Below are 22766 nucleotides of genomic sequence, written 5' to 3'. Positions count from 1 at the left end.
GACAGACTAGCTAGATCTACTGTCTCTTTTATATTATGACAGACCAGCTAGATCTACTGTGTCTATTATATTATGACATGCAAGCTAGATCTACTGTCTTTATTATATTATGACAGACCAGCTAGATCTACTGTCTCAATTATATTATGACAGACCAGCAAGATCTACTGTCTCTATTATATTATGACAGAGCAGCTAGTTCTACTGTCTCTATTATATTATGACAGACCATCTAGATCTACTGTCTCTATTATATTATGACAGACCAGCTAGATCTACTGTCTCTATGTCTCTATTATATTATGACAGACCAGCTAGATATACTCTCTCTATTATATTATGTCAGACAAGCTAGATCTACTGTCTCTATTATATTATGACAGACCAGCTAGATCTACTGTGTCTATTATATTATGAAAGACCAGCTAGATCTACTGTTTCTATTATATTATGACAGACCAGCTAGATCTACTGCCTCTATTTTATTATGACAGACCAGCTAGATCTACTCTTTCTATTATATTATGACAGACCAGCTAGATCTACTGTCTCTATTATATTACGACAGACCAGCTAGATCTACTGTCTCTATTTTTCTATTATATTATGACAGACCAGCTAGATATACTCTCTCTATTATATTATGACAGACCAGCTAGATCTACTGTCTCTATTATAATATGACAGACAGGCTAGATCTACTGTCTCTATTATATTATGACAGACCAGCTAGATCCACTGTCTTTATTATATTATGACAGACCAGCTAGATCTACTGTCTCAATTATATTATGACAGACCAGCAAGATCTACTGTCTCTATGTCTCTATTATATTATGACAGACCAGCTAGATGTACTCTCTCTTATTATATTATGACAGACCAGCTAGATCTAATGTCTCTATTATATTATTACAGATCACCTAGATCTACTGTCTCTATTATATTGTGACAGATCAGCTAGATCTATTCTCTCTATATTATTATATTATGACAGACCCGCTAGATCTACTATCTCTATTATATTATGACAGACCAGCTAGATCTGCTGTCCCTATTAAATTATGACAGACCAGCTCGATCTACTGTCTCTATTATATTATGACAGACCAGCTAGATCTACTGTCTCTATTATAATATGACAGAACAGCTAGATTAACTGTCTCTACTGTCTCTATTATATTATGACAGACCAGCTAAATCTACTGTCTCTATTATATTATGACAAACCAGCTAAATCTACTGTCTCTATTATATTATGACAGACCAGCTAAATCTACTGTCTCTATTACATTATGACAGACCAGCTAGATCTACTGTCTCTATTATATTATGACAGACACGCTAGATCTACTGCCTCTATTATATTATGACAGACCAGCTAGATCTACTGTCTCTATTATATTACGACAGACCAGCTAGATCTACTGTCTCTATTTTTCTATTATATTATGACAGACCAGCTAGATATACTCTCTCTATTATATTATGACAGACCAGCTAGATCTACTGTCTCTATTATATTATGACAGACCAGCTAGATCCACTGTCTTTATTATATTATGACAGACCAGCTAGATCTACTGTCTCAATTATATTATGACAGACCAGCAAGATCTACTGTCTCTATGTCTCTATTATATTATGACAGACCAGCTAGATGTACTCTCTCTTATTATATTATGACAGACCAGCTAGATCTAATGTCTCTATTATATTATGACAGATCACCTAGATCTACTGTCTCTATTATATTGTGACAGATCAGCTAGATCTATTCTCTCTATATTATTATATTATGACAGACCCGCTAGATGTACTCTCTCTTATTATATTATGACAGACCAGCTAGATCTAATGTCTCTATTATATTATGACAGATCACCTAGATCTACTGTCTCTATTATATTGTGACAGACCAGCTAGATCTACTATCTCTATTATATTATGACAGACCAGCTAGATCTGCTGTCCCTATTAAATTATGACAGACCAGCTCGATCTACTGTCTCTATTATATTATGACAGACCAGCTAGATGTACTCTCTCTTATTATATTATGACAGACCAGCTAGATCTAATGTCTCTATTATATTATGACAGATCACCTAGATCTACTGTCTCTATTATATTGTGACAGACCAGCTAGATCTACTATCTCTATTATATTATGACAGACCAGCTAGATCTGCTGTCCCTATTAAATTATGACAGACCAGCTCGATCTACTGTCTCTATTATATTATGACAGACCAGCTAGATCTACTGTCTCTATTATAATATGACAGAACAGCTAGATTAACTGTCTCTACTGTCTCTATTATATTATGACAGACCAGCTAAATCTACTGTCTCTATTATATTATGACAAACCAGCTAAATCTACTGTCTCTATTATATTATGACAGACCAGCTAAATCTACTGTCTCTATTACATTATGACAGACCAGCTAGATCTACTGTCTCTATTATATTATGACAGACACGCTAGATCTACTGCCTCTATTATATTATGACAGACCAGCTAGATCTACTGTCTCTATAATATTACGACAGACCAGCTAGATCTACTGTCTCTATTTTTCTATTATATTATGACAGACCAGCTAGATATACTCTCTCTATTATATTATGACAGACCAGCTAGATCTACTGTCTCTATTATATTATGACAGACCAGCTAGATCCACTGTCTTTATTATATTATGACAGACCAGCTAGATCTACTGTCTCAATTATATTATGACAGACCAGCAAGATCTACTGTCTCTATGTCTCTATTATATTATGACAGACCAGCTAGATGTACTCTCTCTTATTATATTATGACAGACCAGCTAGATCTAATGTCTCTATTATATTATGACAGATCACCTAGATCTACTGTCTCTATTATATTGTGACAGATCAGGTAGATCTATTCTCTCTATATTATTATATTATGACAGACCCGCTAGATCTACTATCTCTATTATATTATGACAGACCAGCTAGATCTGCTGTCCCTATTAAATTATGACAGACCAGCTCGATCTACTGTCTCTATTATATTATGACAGACCAGCTAGATCTACTGTCTCTATTATAATATGACAGAACAGCTAGATTAACTGTCTCTACTGTCTCTATTATATTATGACAGACCAGCTAAATCTACTGTCTCTATTATATTATGACAAACCAGCTAAATCTACTGTCTCTATTATATTATGACAGACCAGCTAAATCTACTGTCTCTATTACATTATGACAGACCAGCTAGATCTACTGTCTCTATTATATTATGACAGACACGCTAGATCTACTGCCTCTATTATATTATGACAGACCAGCTAGATCTACTGTCTCTATTATATTACGACAGACCAGCTAGATCTACTGTCTCTATTTTTCTATTATATTATGACAGACCAGCTAGATATACTCTCTCTATTATATTATGACAGACCAGCTAGATCTACTGTCTCTATTATATTATGACATGCAAGCTAGATCTACTGTCTTTATTATATTATGACAGACCAGCTAGATCTACTGTCTCAATTATATTATGACAGACCAGCAAGATCTACTGTCTCTATTATATTATGACAGAGCAGCTAGTTCTACTGTCTCTATTATATTATGACAGACCATCTAGATCTACTGTCTCTATTATATTATGACAGACCAGCTAGATCTACTGTCTCTATGTCTCTATTATATTATGACAGACCAGCTAGATATACTCTCTCTATTATATTATGTCAGACAAGCTAGATCTACTGTCTCTATTATATTATGACAGACCAGCTAGATCTACTGTCTCTATTATATTATGACAGACCAGCTAGATCCACTGTCTTTATTATATTATGACAGACCAGCTAGATCTACTGTCTCAATTATATTATGACAGACCAGCAAGATCTACTGTCTCTATGTCTCTATTATATTATGACAGACCAGCTAGATGTACTCTCTCTTATTATATTATGACAGACCAGCTAGATCTAATGTCTCTATTATATTATGACAGATCACCTAGATCTACTGTCTCTATTATATTGTGACAGATCAGCTAGATCTATTCTCTCTATATTATTATATTATGACAGACCCGCTAGATCTACTATCTCTATTATATTATGACAGACCAGCTAGATCTGCTGTCCCTATTAAATTATGACAGACCAGCTCGATCTACTGTCTCTATTATATTATGACAGACCAGCTAGATCTACTGTCTCTATTATAATATGACAGAACAGCTAGATTAACTGTCTCTACTGTCTCTATTATATTATGACAGACCAGCTAAATCTACTGTCTCTATTATATTATGACAAACCAGCTAAATCTACTGTCTCTATTATATTATGACAGACCAGCTAAATCTACTGTCTCTATTACATTATGACAGACCAGCTAGATCTACTGTCTCTATTATATTATGACAGACACGCTAGATCTACTGCCTCTATTATATTATGACAGACCAGCTAGATCTACTGTCTCTATTATATTACGACAGACCAGCTAGATCTACTGTCTCTATTTTTCTATTATATTATGACAGACCAGCTAGATATACTCTCTCTATTATATTATGACAGACCAGCTAGATCTACTGTCTCTATTATATTATGACATGCAAGCTAGATCTACTGTCTTTATTATATTATGACAGACCAGCTAGATCTACTGTCTCAATTATATTATTACAGACCAGCAAGATCTACTGTCTCTATTATATTATGACAGAGCAGCTAGTTCTACTGTCTCTATTATATTATGACAGACCATCTAGATCTACTGTCTCTATTATATTATGACAGACCAGCTAGATCTACTGTCTCTATGTCTCTATTATATTATGACAGACCAGCTAGATATACTCTCTCTATTATATTATGTCAGACAAGCTAGATCTACTGTCTCTATTATATTATGACACACCAGCTAGATCTACTGTGTCTATTATATTATGAAAGACCAGCTAGATCTACTGTTTCTATTATATTATGACAGACCAGCTAGATCTACTGCCTCTATTTTATTATGACAGACCAGCTAGATCTACTGTTTCTATTATATTATGACAGACCAGCTAGATCTACTGTCTCTTTTATATTACGACAGACCAGCTAGATCTACTGTCTCTATTTTTCTATTATATTATGACAGACCAGCTAGATATACTCTCTCTATTATATTATGACAGACCAGCTAGATCTACTGTCTCTATTATAATATGACAGACAGGCTATATCTACTGTCTCTATTATATTATGCCAGACCAGCTAGATCCACTGTCTTTATTATATTATGACAGACCAGCTAGATCTACTGTCTCAATTATATTATGACAGACCAGCAAGATCTACTGTCTCTATGTCTCTATTATATTATGACAGACCAGCTAGATGTACTCTCTCTTATTATATTATGACAGACCAGCTAGATCTAATGTCTCTATTATATTATGACAGATCACCTAGATCTACTGTCTCTATTATATTATGACAGATCACCTAGATCTACTGTCTCTATTATATTGTGACAGATCAGCTAGATCTATTCTCTCTATATTATTATATTATGACAGACCCGCTAGATCTACTATCTCTATTATATTATGACAGACCAGCTAGATCTGCTGTCCCTATTAAATTATGACAGACCAGCTCGATCTACTGTCTCTATTATATTATGACAGACCAGCTAGATCTACTGTCTCTATTATAATATGACAGAACAGCTAGATTAACTGTCTCTACTGTCTCTATTATATTATGACAGACCAGCTAAATCTACTGTCTCTATTATATTATGACAAACCAGCTAAATCTACTGTCTCTATTATATTATGACAGACCAGCTAAATCTACTGTCTCTATTACATTATGACAGACCAGCTAGATCTACTGTCTCTATTATATTATGACAGACACGCTAGATCTACTGCCTCTATTATATTATGACACACCAGCTAGATCTACTGTCTCTATTATATTATGACAGACCAGCTAGATCTATTCTCTCTATTATATTATTACAGACCAGCTAGATCTACTGTCCCTATTAATTATGAAAGATCAGCTAGATCTATTCTCTCTATTATATTATTACAGACCAGCTAGATCTACTGTCCCTATTAAATTATGACAGACCAGCTAGATATACTCTCTCTATTATATTATGTCAGACAAGCTAGATCTACTGTCTCTATTATATTATGACAGACCAGCTAGATCTACTGTCTCTATTATATTATGACAGACCAGCTAGATCCACTGTCTTTATTATATTATGACAGACCAGCTAGATCTACTGTCTCAATTATATTATGACAGACCAGCAAGATCTACTGTCTCTATGTCTCTATTATATTATGACAGACCAGCTAGATGTACTCTCTCTTATTATATTATGACAGACCAGCTAGATCTAATGTCTCTATTATATTATGACAGATCACCTAGATCTACTGTCTCTATTATATTGTGACAGATCAGCTAGATCTATTCTCTCTATATTATTATATTATGACAGACCCGCTAGATCTACTATCTCTATTATATTATGACAGACCAGCTAGATCTGCTGTCCCTATTAAATTATGACAGACCAGCTCGATCTACTGTCTCTATTATATTATGACAGACCAGCTAGATCTACTGTCTCTATTATAATATGACAGAACAGCTAGATTAACTGTCTCTACTGTCTCTATTATATTATGACAGACCAGCTAAATCTACTGTCTCTATTATATTATGACAAACCAGCTAAATCTACTGTCTCTATTATATTATGACAGACCAGCTAAATCTACTGTCTCTATTACATTATGACAGACCAGCTAGATCTACTGTCTCTATTATATTATGACAGACACGCTAGATCTACTGCCTCTATTATATTATGACAGACCAGCTAGATCTACTGTCTCTATTATATTACGACAGACCAGCTAGATCTACTGTCTCTATTTTTCTATTATATTATGACAGACCAGCTAGATATACTCTCTCTATTATATTATGACAGACCAGCTAGATCTACTGTCTCTATTATATTATGACATGCAAGCTAGATCTACTGTCTTTATTATATTATGACAGACCAGCTAGATCTACTGTCTCAATTATATTATTACAGACCAGCAAGATCTACTGTCTCTATTATATTATGACAGAGCAGCTAGTTCTACTGTCTCTATTATATTATGACAGACCATCTAGATCTACTGTCTCTATTATATTATGACAGACCAGCTAGATCTACTGTCTCTATGTCTCTATTATATTATGACAGACCAGCTAGATATACTCTCTCTATTATATTATGTCAGACAAGCTAGATCTACTGTCTCTATTATATTATGACACACCAGCTAGATCTACTGTGTCTATTATATTATGAAAGACCAGCTAGATCTACTGTTTCTATTATATTATGACAGACCAGCTAGATCTACTGCCTCTATTTTATTATGACAGACCAGCTAGATCTACTGTTTCTATTATATTATGACAGACCAGCTAGATCTACTGTCTCTTTTATATTACGACAGACCAGCTAGATCTACTGTCTCTATTTTTCTATTATATTATGACAGACCAGCTAGATATACTCTCTCTATTATATTATGACAGACCAGCTAGATCTACTGTCTCTATTATAATATGACAGACAGGCTATATCTACTGTCTCTATTATATTATGCCAGACCAGCTAGATCCACTGTCTTTATTATATTATGACAGACCAGCTAGATCTACTGTCTCAATTATATTATGACAGACCAGCAAGATCTACTGTCTCTATGTCTCTATTATATTATGACAGACCAGCTAGATGTACTCTCTCTTATTATATTATGACAGACCAGCTAGATCTAATGTCTCTATTATATTATGATAGATCACCTAGATCTACTGTCTCTATTATATTGTGACAGATCAGCTAGATCTATTCTCTCTATATTATTATATTATGACAGACCCGCTAGATCTACTATCTCTATTATATTATGACAGACCAGCTAGATCTGCTGTCCCTATTAAATTATGACAGACCAGCTCGATCTACTGTCTCTATTATATTATGACAGACCAGCTAGATCTACTGTCTCTATTATAATATGACAGAACAGCTAGATTAACTGTCTCTACTGTCTCTATTATATTACGACAGACCAGCTAAATCTACTGTCTCTATTATATTATGACAAACCAGCTAAATCTACTGTCTCTATTATATTATGACAGACCAGCTAAATCTACTGTCTCTATTACATTATGACAGACCAGCTAGATCTACTGTCTCTATTATATTATGACAGACACGCTAGATCTACTGCCTCTATTATATTATGACACACCAGCTAGATCTACTGTCTCTATTATATTATGACAGACCAGCTAGATCTATTCTCTCTATTATATTATTACAGACCAGCTAGATCTACTGTCCCTATTAATTATGAAAGATCAGCTAGATCTATTCTCTCTATTATATTATTACAGACCAGCTAGATCTACTGTCCCTATTAAATTATGACAGACCAGCTCGATCTACTGTCTCTATTATATTATGACAGACCAGCTAGATCTACATTCTCTATTATATTATGACAGACCAGCTAGATCTACTGTCTCTATTATAATATGACAGACCAGCTAGATTAACTGTCTATACTGTCTCTATTATAATATGACAGACCAGCTAAATCTACTGTCTCTATTATATTATGACAGACACGCTAGATCTACTGCCTCTATTATATTATGACACACCAGCTAGATCTATATTCTCTATTATATTATGACATGCAAAGTAGATCTACTGTCGTTATTATATTATGACAGACCAGCTAGATCTACTGTCTCAATTATATTATGACAGACCAGCAAGATCTACTGTCTCTATTATATTATGACAGAGCAGCTAGTTCTACTGTCTCTATTATATTATGACAGACCATCTAGATCTACTGTCTCTATTATATTATGACAGACCAGCTAGATCTACTGTCTCTATGTCTCTATTATATTATGACAGACCAGCTAGATATACTCTCTCTATTATATTATGTCAGACAAGCTAGATCTACTGTCTCTATTATATTATGACAGACCAGCTAGATCTACTGTGTCTATTATATTATGAAAGACCAGCTAGATCTACTGTTTCTATTATATTATGACAGACCAGCTAGATCTACTGCCTCTATTTTATTATGACAGACCAGCTAGATCTACTGTTTCTATTATATTATGACAGACCAGCTAGATCTACTGTCTCTATTATATTACGACAGACCAGCTAGATCTACTGTCTCTATTTTTCTATTATATTATGACAGACCAGCTAGATATACTCTCTCTATTATATTATGACAGACCAGCTAGATCTACTGTCTCTATTATAATATGACAGACAGGCTATATCTACTGTCTCTATTATATTATGACAGACCAGCAAGATCTACTGTCTCTATTTCTCTATTATATCATGACAGACCAGCTAGATGTACTCTCTCTTATTATATTATGACAGACCAGCTAGATCTAATGTCTCTATTATATTATGACAGATCACCTAGATCTACTGTCTCTATTATATTGTGACAGATCATCTAGATCTATTCTCTCTATATTATTATATTATGACAGACCCGCTAGATCTACTATCTCTATTATATTATGACAGACCAGCTAGATCTGCTGTCCCTATTAAATTATGACAGACCAGCTCGATCTACTGTCTCTATTATATTATGACAGACCAGCTAGATCTACTGTCTCTATTATAATATGACAGAACAGCTAGATTAACTGTCTCTACTGTCTCTATTATATTATGACAGACCAGCTAAATCTACTGTCTCTATTATATTATGACAAACCAGCTAAATCTACTGTCTCTATTATATTATGACAGACCAGCTAAATCTACTGTCTCTATTACATTATGACAGACCAGCTAGATCTACTGTCTCTATTATATTATGACAGACACGCTAGATCTACTGCCTCTATTATATTATGACACACCAGCTAGATCTACTGTCTCTTTTATGTTATGACAGACCCGCCTGATCTAATGACACTGTTATATTGTGACAGACCTGCTAGATCTACTGTCTCTATTATGTTATGACAAACCCGCCTGATCTAATGACACTGTTATATTGTGACAGACCAGCTAGATCTACTGTCTCTATTATATTATGACAGACCAGCTAGATCTATTCTCTCTATTATATTATTACAGACCAGCTAGATCTACTGTCCCTATTAATTATGACAGATCAGCTAGATCTATTCTCTCTATTATATTATTACAGACCAGCTAGATCTACTGTCCCTATTAAATTATGACAGACCAGCTCGATCTACTGTCTCTATTATATTATGACAGACCAGCTAGATCTACATTCTCTATTATATTATGACAGACCAGCTAGATCTACTGTCTCTATTATAATATGACAGACCAGCTAGATTAACTGTCTATACTGTCTCTATTATATTATGACAGACCAGCTAAATCTACTATTTCTATTATATTATGACAGACCAGCTAGATCTACTGTCTCTATTATATTATGACAGACATGCTAGATCTACTGCCTCTATTATATTATGACACACCAGCTAGATCTACTGTCTCTATTATGTTATGACAGACCCGCCTGATCTAATGACACTGTTATATTATGACAGACCCGCTAGATCTACTATCTCTATTATATTATGACAGACCAGCTAGATCTGCTGTCCCTATTAAATTATGACAGACCAGCTCGATCTACTGTCTCTATTATATTATGACAGACCAGCTAGATCTACATTCTCTATTATTTTATGACAGACCAGCTAGATCTATATTCTCTATTATATTATGACAGACCAGCTAGATCTACTGTCTCTATTATAATATGACAGAACAGCTATATTAACTGTCTCTACTGTCTCTATTATATTATGACAGACCAGCTAAATCTACTGTCTCTATTATATTATGACAAACCAGCTAAATCTACTGACTCTATTATATTATGACAGACCAGCTAAATCTACTGTCTCTATTAAATTATGACAGACCAGCTAGATCTACTGTCTCTACTGTCTCTATTATATTATGACAGACCAGCTAAATCTACTGTTTCTATTATATTATGACAGACCAGCTAGATCTACTGTCTCTTTTATATTATGACAGACCAGCTAGATCTACTGTGTCTATTATATTATGACATGCAAGCTAGATCTACTGTCTTTATTATATTATGACAGACCAGCTAGATCTACTGTCTCAATTATATTATGACAGACCAGCAAGATCTACTGTCTCTATTATATTATGACTGAGCAGCTAGTTCTACGGTCTCTATTATATTATGACAGACCATCTAGATCTACTGTCTCTATTATATTATGACAGACCAGCTAGATCTACTGTCTCTATGTCTCTATTATATTATGACAGACCAGCTAGATATACTCTCTCTATTATATTATGTCAGACAAGCTAGATCTACTGTCTCTATTTTATTATGACAGACCAGCTAGATCTACTCTTTCTATTATATTATGACAGACCAGCTAGATCTACTGTCTCTATTATATTACGACAGACCAGCTAGATCTACTGTCTCTATTTTTCTATTATATTATGACAGACCAGCTAGATATACTCTCTCTATTATATTATGACAGACCAGCTAGATCTACTGTCTCTATTATAATATGACAGACAGGCTAGATCTACTGTCTCTATTATATTATGACAGACCAGCTAGATCCACTGTCTTTATTATATTATGACAGACCAGCTAGATCTACTGTCTCAATTATATTATGACAGACCAGCAAGATCTACTGTCTCTATGTCTCTATTATATTATGACAGACCAGCTAGATGTACTCTCTCTTATTATATTATGACAGACCAGCTAGATCTAATGTCTCTATTATATTATGACAGATCACCTGGATCTACTGTCTCTATTATATTGTGACAGATCAGCTAGATCTATTCTCTCTATATTATTATATTATGACAGACCCGCTAGATCTACTATCTCTATTATATTATGACAGACCAGCTAGATCTGCTGTCCCTATTAAATTATGACAGACCAGCTCGATCTACTGTCTCTATTATATTATGACAGACCAGCTAGATCTACTGTCTCTATTATAATATGACAGAACAGCTAGATTAACTGTCTCTACTGTCTCTATTATATTATGACAGACCAGCAAAATCTACTGTCTCTATTATATTATGACAAACCAGCTAAATCTACTGTCTCTATTATATTATGACAGACCAGCTAAATCTACTGTCTCTATTACATTATGACAGACCAGCTAGATCTACTGTCTCTATTATATTATGACAGACACGCTAGATCTACTGCCTCTATTGTATTATGACAGACCAGCTAGATCTACTGTCTCTATTATATTACGACAGACCAGCTAGATCTACTGTCTCTATTTTTCTATTATATTATGACAGACCAGCTAGATATACTCTCTCTATTATATTATGACAGACCAGCTAGATCTACTGTCTCTATTATAATATGACAGACAGGCTAGATCTACTGTCTCTATTATATTATGACAGACCAGCTAGATCCACTGTCTTTATTATATTATGACAGACCAGCTAGATCTACTGTCTCAATTATATTATGACAGACCAGCAAGATCTACTGTCTCTATTATATTATGACAGAGCAGCTAGTTCTACTGTCTCTATTATATTATGACAGACCATCTAGATCTACTGTCTCTATTATATTATGACAGACCAGCTAGATCTACTGTCTCTATGTCTCTATTATATTATGACAGACCAGCTAGATATACTCTCTCTATTATATTATGTCAGACAAGCTAGATCTACTGTCTCTATTATATTATGACAGACCAGCTAGATCTACTGTGTCTATTATATTATGAAAGACCAGCTAGATCTACTGTTTCTATTATATTATGACAGACCAGCTAGATCTACTGCCTCTATTTTATTATGACAGACCAGCTAGATCTACTCTTTCTATTATATTATGACAGACCAGCTAGATCTACTGTCTCTATTATATTACGACAGACCAGCTAGATCTACTGTCTCTATTTTTCTATTATATTATGACAGACCAGCTAGATATACTCTCTCTATTATATTATGACAGACCAGCTAGATCTACTGTCTCTATTATAATATGACAGACAGGCTAGATCTACTGTCTCTATTATATTATGACAGACCAGCTAGATCCACTGTCTTTATTATATTATGACAGACCAGCTAGATCTACTGTCTCAATTATATTATGACAGACTAGCAAGATCTACTGTCTCTATGTCTCTATTATATTATGACAGACCAGCTAGATGTACTCTCTCTTATTATATTATGACAGACCAGCTAGATCTAATGTCTCTATTATATTATGACAGATCACCTAGATCTACTGTCTCTATTATATTGTGACAGATCAGCTAGATCTATTCTCTCTATATTATTATATTAGGACAGACCCGCTAGATCTACTATCTCTATTATATTATGACAGACCAGCTAGATCTGCTGTCCCTATTAAATTATGACAGACCAGCTCGATCTACTGTCTCTATTATATTATGACAGACCAGCTAGATCTACTGTCTCTATTATAATATGACAGAACAGCTAGATTAACTGTCTCTACTGTCTCTATTATATTATGACAGACCAGCTAAATCTACTGTCTCTATTATATTATGACAAACCAGCTAAATCTACTGTCTCTATTATATTATGACAGACCAGCTAAATCTACTGTCTCTATTACATTATGACAGACCAGCTAGATCTACTGTCTCTATTATATTATGACAGACACGCTAGATCTACTGCCTCTATTATATTATGACACACCAGCTAGATCTACTGTCTCTATTATGTTATGACAGACCCGCCTGATCTAATGACACTGTTATATTGTGACAGACCTGCTAGATCTACTGTCTCTATCATGTTATGACAAACCCGCCTGATCTAATGACACTGTTATATTGTGACAGACCAGCTAGATCTACTGTCTCTATTATATTATGACAGACCAGCTAGATCTATTCTCTCTATTATATTATTACAGACCAGCTAGATCTACTGTCCCTATTAATTATGACAGCTCAGCTAGATCTATTCTCTCTATTATATTATTACAGACCAGCTAGATCTACTGTCCCTATTAAATTATGACAGACCAGCTCGATCTACTGTCTCTATTATATTATGACAGACCAGCTAGATCTACATTCTGTATTATATTATGACAGACCAGCTAGATCTACTGTCTCTATTATAATATGACAGACCAGCTAGATTAACTGTCTATACAGTCTCTATTATATTATGACAGACCAGCTAAATCTACTGTTTCTATTATATTATGACAGACCAGCTAGATCTACTGTCTCTATTATATTATGACAGACATGCTAGATCTACTGCCTCTATTATATTATGACACACCAGCTAGATCTACTGTCTCTATTATGTTATGACAGACCCGCCTGATCTAATGACACTGTTATATTATGACAGACCCGCTAGATCTACTATCTCTATTATATTATGACAGACCAGCTAGATCTGCTGTCCCTATTAAATTATGACAGACCAGCTCGATCTACTGTCTCTATTATATTATGACAGACCAGCTAGATCTACATTCTCTATTATTTTATGACAGACCAGCTAGATCTATATTCTCTATTATATTATGACAGACCAGCTAGATCTACTGTCTCTATTATAATATGACAGAACAGCTATATTAACTGTCTCTACTGTCTCTATTATATTATGACAGACCAGCTAAATCTACTGTCTCTATTATATTATGACAAACCAGCTAAATCTACTGTCTCTATTCTATTATGACAGACCAGCTAAATCTACGGTCTCTATTAAATTATGACAGACCAGCTAGATTAACTGTCTCTACTGTCTCTATTATATTATGACAGAGCAGCTAAATCTACTGTTTCTATTATATTATGACAGACCAGCTAGATCTACTGTCTCTATTATATTATGACAGACATGCTAGATCTACTGCCTCTATTATATTATGACACACCAGCTAGATCTACTGTCTCTATTATGTTATGACAGACCCGCCTGATCTAATGACACTGTTATATTATGACAGACCCGCTAGATCTACTATCTCTATTATATTATGACAGACCAGCTAGATCTACTGTCTCTATTATATTATGACAGACCAGCTAGATCTACTGTCTCTATTATAATATGATAGACCAGCTAGATTAACTGTCTCTACTGTCTCTATTATATTATGACAGACCAGCTAAATCTACTGTCTCTATTATATTATGACAAACCAGCTAAATCTACTGTCTCTATTATATTATGACAGACCAGCTAAATCTACTGTCTCTATTAAATTATGACAGACCAGCTAGATTAACTGTCTCTACTGTCTCTATTATATTATGACAGACCAGCTAAATCTACTGTCTCTGTTATATTATGACAGACATGCTAGATCTACTGCCTCTATTATATTATGACACACCAGCTAGATCTACTGTCTCTATTATGTTATGACAGACCCGCCTGATCTAATGACACTGTTATATTATGACAGACCCGCTAGATCTACTATCTCTATTATATTATGACAGACCAGCTAGATCTACTGTCTCTATTATATTATGACAGACCAGCTAAATCTACTGTTTCTATTATATTATGACAGACCAGCTAGATCTACTGTCTCTATTATATTATGACAGACATGCTAGATCTACTGCCTCTATTGTATTATGACACACCAGCTAGATCTACTGTCTCTATTATGTTATGACAGACCCGCCTGATCTAATGACACTGTTATATTATGACAGACCCGCTAGATCTACATTCTCTATTATATTATGACAGACCAGCTAGATCTGCTGTCCCTATTAAATTATGACAGACCAGCTCGATCTACTGTCTCTATTATATTATGACAGACCAGCTAGATCTACATTCTCTATTATTTTATGACAGACTAGCTAGATCTATATTCTCTATTATATTATGACAGACCAGCTAGATCTACTGTCTCTATTATAATATGACAGACCAGCTAGATTAACTGTCTCTACTGTCTCTATTATATTATGACAGACCAGCTAAATCAACTGTCTCTATTATATTATGACAAACCAGCTAGATCTACTGTCTCAATTATATTATGACAGACCAGCAAGATCTACTGTCTCTATTATATTATGACAGAGCAGCTAGTTCTACTGTCTCTATTATGTTATGACAGACCATCTAGATCTACTGTCTCTATTATATTATGACAGACCAGCTAGATCTACTGTCTCTATGTCTCTATTATATTATGACAGACCAGCTAGATATACTCTCTCTATTATATTATGAAAGACCAGCTAGATCTACTGTCTCTATTATATTATGACAGACCAGCTAGATCTACTGTGTCTATTATATTATGAAAGACCAGCTAGATCTACTGTTTCTATTATGTTATGACAGACCAGCTAGATCTACTGCCTCTATTTTATTATGACAGACCAGCTAGATCTACTGTTTCTATTATATTATGACAGACCAGCTAGATCTACTGTCTCTATTATATTACGACAGACCAGCTAGATCTACTGTCTCTATTTTTCTATTATATTATGACAGACCAGCTAGATATACTCTCTCTATTATATTATGACAGACCAGCTAGATCTACTGTCTCTATTATATTATGACAGACAGGCTAGATCTATTGTCTCTATTATATTATGACAGACCAGCTAGATCCACTGTCTTTATTATATTATGACAGACCAGCTAGATCTACTGTCTCAATTATATTATGACAGACCAGCAAGATCTACTGTCTCTATGTCTCTATTATATTATGACAGACCAGCTAGATGTACTCTCTCTTATTATATTATGACAGACCAGCTAGATCTAATGTCTCTATTATATTATGACAGATCACCTAGATCTACTGTCTCTATTATATTGTGACAGATCAGCTAGATCTATTCTCTCTATTATATTATTACAGACCAGCTAGATCTACTTTCCCTATTCAATTATGACAGACCAGCTCGATCTACTGTCTCTATTATATTATGACAGACCAGCTAGATCTAATATCTCTACTATTTTATGACAGACCAGCTAGATCTACATTCTCTATTATATTATGACAGACCAGCTAGATCTACTGTCTCTATTATAATATGACAGACCAGCTAGATTAACTGTCTCTACTGTCTCTATTATATTATGACAGACCAGCTAGATCTACTGTCTCTATTATATTATGACAGTCCAGCTAGATCTACTGTCTCTATTATATTATGACAGACACGCTAGATCTACTGCCTCTATTATATTATGACAGACCAGCTAGATCTAATGTCTCTATTATATTAAGACAGACCAGCTAGATCTACTGTCTATATTATATTAAGACAGACCAGCTAGATCTACTGTCTCTATGTCTCTATTATATTATGACAGACCAGCTAGATATACTCTCTCTATTATATTATGACAGACCAGCTAGATCTACTGTCTATATTATATTAAGACAGACCAGCTAGATCTACTGTCTCTATTATATTATGACAGACCAGCTAGATCTACTGTGTCTATTATATTATGACATGCAAGCTAGATCGACTGTCTTTATTATATTATGACAGACCAGCTAGATCTACTGTCTCAATTATATTATGACAGACCAGCAAGATCTACTGTCTCTATTATATTATGACAGACCAGCTAAATCTACTGTCTCTATTATATTATGACAAACCAGCTAAATCTACTGTCTCTATTATATTATGACAGACCAGCTAAATCTACTGTCTCTATTACATTATGACAGACCAGCTAGATCTACTGTCTCTATTATATTATGACAGACACGCTAGATCTACTGCCTCTATTATATTATGACACACCAGCTAGATCTACTGTCTCTATTATGTTATGACAGACCCGCCTGATCTAATGACACTGTTATATTGTGACAGACCTGCTAGATCTACTGTCTCTATTATGTTATGACAAACCCGCCTGATCTAATGACACTGTTATATTGTGAAAGACCAGCTAGATCTACTGTCTCTATTATATTATGACAGACCAGCTAGATCTATTCTCTCTATTATATTATTACAGACCAGCTAGATCTACTGTCCCTATTAATTATGACAGATCAGCTAGATCTATTCTCTCTATTATATTATTACAGACCAGCTAGATCTACTGTCCCTATTAAATTATGACAGACCAGCTCAATCTACTGTCTCTATTATATTATGACAGACCAGCTAGATCTACATTCTCTATTATATTATGACAGACCAGCTAGATCTACTGTCTCTATTATATTATGACAGATCACCTAGATCTACTGTCCCTATTAATTATGACAGATCAGCTAGATCTATTCTCTCTATTATATTATTACAGACCAGCTAGATCTACTTTCCCTATTCAATTATGACAGACCAGCTCGATCTACTGTCTCTATTATATTATGACAGACCAGCTAGATCTAATATCTCTACTATTTTATGACAGACCAGCTAGATCTACATTCTCTATTATATTATGACAGACCAGCTAGATCTACTGTCTCTATTATAATATGACAGACCAGCTAGATTAACTGTCTCTACTGTCTCTATTATATTATGACAGACCAGCTAAATCTACTGTCTCTATTATATTATGACAGTCCAGCTAGATCTACTGTCTCTATTATATTATGACAGACACGCTAGATCTACTGCCTCTATTATATTATGACAGACCAGCTAGATCTAATGTCTCTATTATATTATGACAGATCACCTAGATCTACGTTCTCTATTATATTATGACAGACCAGCTAGATCTACAATCTCTATTATATTATGACAGACCAGCTAGATCTAATGTCTCTATTATATTATGACAGACCAGCTAGATCCACTGTCTTTATTATATTATGACAGACCAGCTAGATCTACTGTCTCAATTATATTATGACAGACCAGCAAGATCTACTGTCTCTATGTCTCTATTATATTATGACAGACCAGCTAGATGTACTCTCTCTTATTATATTATGACAGACCAGCTAGATCTAATGTCTCTATTATATTATGACAGATCACCTAGATCTACTGTCTCTATTATATTGTGACAGATCAGCTAGATCTATTCTCTCTATTATATTATTACAGACCAGCTAGATCTACTTTCCCTATTCAATTATGACAGACCAGCTCGATCTACTGTCTCTATTATATTATGACAGACCAGCTAGATCTAATATCTCTACTATTTTATGACAGACCAGCTAGATCTACATTCTCTATTATATTATGACAGACCAGCTAGATCTACTGTCTCTATTATAATATGACAGACCAGCTAGATTAACTGTCTCTACTGTCTCTATTATATTATGACAGACCAGCTAAATCTACTGTCTCTATTATATTATGACAGTCCAGCTAGATCTACTGTCTCTATTATATTATGACAGACAAGCTAGATCTACTGCCTCTATTATATTATGACAGACCAGCTAGATCTAATGTCTCTATTATATTAAGACAGACCAGCTAGATCTACTGTCTATATTATATTAAGACAGACCAGCTAGATCTACTGTCTCTATGTCTCTATTATATTATGACAGACCAGCTAGATATACTCTCTCTATTATATTATGACAGACCAGCTAGATCTACTGTCTATATTATATTAAGACAGACCAGCTAGATCTACTGTCTCTATTATATTATGACAGACCAGCTAGATCTACTGTGTCTATTATATTATGACATGCAAGCTAGATCGACTGTCTTTATTATATTATGACAGACCAGCTAGATCTACTGTCTCAATTATATTATGACAGACCAGCAAGATCTACTGTCTCTATTATATTATGACAGACCAGCTAAATCTACTGTCTCTATTATATTATGACAAACCAGCTAAATCTACTGTCTCTATTATATTATGACAGACCAGCTAAATCTACTGTCTCTATTACATTATGACAGACCAGCTAGATCTACTGTCTCTATTATATTATGACAGACACGCTAGATCTACTGCCTCTATTATATTATGACACACCAGCTAGATCTACTGTCTCTATTATGTTATGACAGACCCGCCTGATCTAATGACACTGTTATATTGTGACAGACCTGCTAGATCTACTGTCTCTATTATGTTATGACAAACCCGCCTGATCTAATGACACTGTTATATTGTGAAAGACCAGCTAGATCTACTGTCTCTATTATATTATGACAGACCAGCTAGATCTATTCTCTCTATTATATTATTACAGACCAGCTAGATCTACTGTCCCTATTAATTATGACAGATCAGCTAGATCTATTCTCTCTATTATATTATTACAGACCAGCTAGATCTACTGTCCCTATTAAATTATGACAGACCAGCTCAATCTACTGTCTCTATTATATTATGACAGACCAGCTAGATCTACATTCTCTATTATATTATGACAGACCAGCTAGATCTACTGTCTCTATTATATTATGACAGATCACCTAGATCTACTGTCCCTATTAATTATGACAGATCAGCTAGATCTATTCTCTCTATTATATTATTACAGACCAGCTAGATCTACTTTCCCTATTCAATTATGACAGACCAGCTCGATCTACTGTCTCTATTATATTATGACAGACCAGCTAGATCTAATATCTCTACTATTTTATGACAGACCAGCTAGATCTACATTCTCTATTATATTATGACAGACCAGCTAGATCTACTGTCTCTATTATAATATGACAGACCAGCTAGATTAACTGTCTCTACTGTCTCTATTATATTATGACAGACCAGCTAAATCTACTGTCTCTATTATATTATGACAGTCCAGCTAGATCTACTGTCTCTATTATATTATGACAGACACGCTAGATCTACTGCCTCTATTATATTATGACAGACCAGCTAGATCTAATGTCTCTATTATATTATGACAGATCACCTAGATCTACGTTCTCTATTATATTATGACAGACCAGCTAGATCTACAATCTCTATTATATTATGACAGACCAGCTAGATCTAATGTCTATATTATATTAAGACAGACCAGCTAGATCTACTGTCTATATTATATTAAGACAGACCAGCTAGATCTACTGTCTCTATGTCTCTATTATATTATGACAGACCAGCTAGATATACTCTCTCTATTATATTATGACAGACCAGCTAGATCTACTGTCTATATTATATTAAGACAGACCAGCTAGATCTACTGTCTCTATTATATTATGACAGACCAGCTAGATCTACTGTGTCTATTATATTATGACATGCAAGCTAGATCGACTGTCTTTATTATATTATGACAGACCAGCTAGATCTACTGTCTCAATTATATTATGACAGACCAGCAAGATCTACTGTCTCTATTATATTATGACAGACCAGCTAAATCTACTGTCTCTATTATATTATGACAAACCAGCTAAATCTACTGTCTCTATTATATTATGACAGACCAGCTAAATCTACTGTCTCTATTACATTATGACAGACCAGCTAGATCTACTGTCTCTATTATATTATGACAGACACGCTAGATCTACTGCCTCTATTATATTATGACACACCAGCTAGATCTACTGTCTCTATTATGTTATGACAGACCCGCCTGATCTAATGACACTGTTATATTGTGACAGACCTGCTAGATCTACTGTCTCTATTATGTTATGACAAACCCGCCTGATCTAATGACACTGTTATATTGTGAAAGACCAGCTAGATCTACTGTCTCTATTATATTATGACAGACCAGCTAGATCTATTCTCTCTATTATATTATTACAGACCAGCTAGATCTACTGTCCCTATTAATTATGACAGATCAGCTAGATCTATTCTCTCTATTATATTATTACAGACCAGCTAGATCTACTGTCCCTATTAAATTATGACAGACCAGCTCAATCTACTGTCTCTATTATATTATGACAGACCAGCTAGATCTACATTCTCTATTATATTATGACAGACCAGCTAGATCTACTGTCTCTATTATAATATGACAGACCAGCTAGATTAACTGTCTATACTGTCTCTATTATATTATGACAGACCAGCTAAATCTACTGTTTCTATTATATTATGACAGACCAGCTAGATCTACTGTCTCTATTATATTATGACAGACATGCTAGATCTACTGCCTCTATTATATTATGACACACCAGCTAGATCTACTGTCTCTATTATGTTATGACAGACCCGCCTGATCTAATGACACTGTTATATTATGACAGACCCGCTAGATCTACTATCTCTATTATATTATGACAGACCAGCTAGATCTACTGTCTCTATTATAATATGACAGACCAGCTAGATTAACTGTCTATACTGTCTCTATTATATTATGACAGACCAGCTAAATCTACTGTTTCTATTAAATTATGACAGACCAGCTAGATCTACTGTCTCTATTATATTATGACAGACATGCTAGATCTACTGCCTCTATTATATTATGACACACCAGCTAGATCTACTGTCTCTATTATGTTATGACAGACCCGCCTGATCTAATGACACTGTTATATTATGACAGACCCGCTAGATCTACTATCTCTATTATATTATGACAGACCAGCTAGATCTGCTGTCCC

This window comes from Oncorhynchus mykiss, unplaced genomic scaffold, assembly GCF_013265735.2.
Source record: "Oncorhynchus mykiss isolate Arlee unplaced genomic scaffold, USDA_OmykA_1.1 un_scaffold_250, whole genome shotgun sequence".
NCBI classification, from domain to species: domain Eukaryota; kingdom Metazoa; phylum Chordata; class Actinopteri; order Salmoniformes; family Salmonidae; genus Oncorhynchus; species Oncorhynchus mykiss.
Note: the sequence above shows the minus strand (reverse complement) of the source record.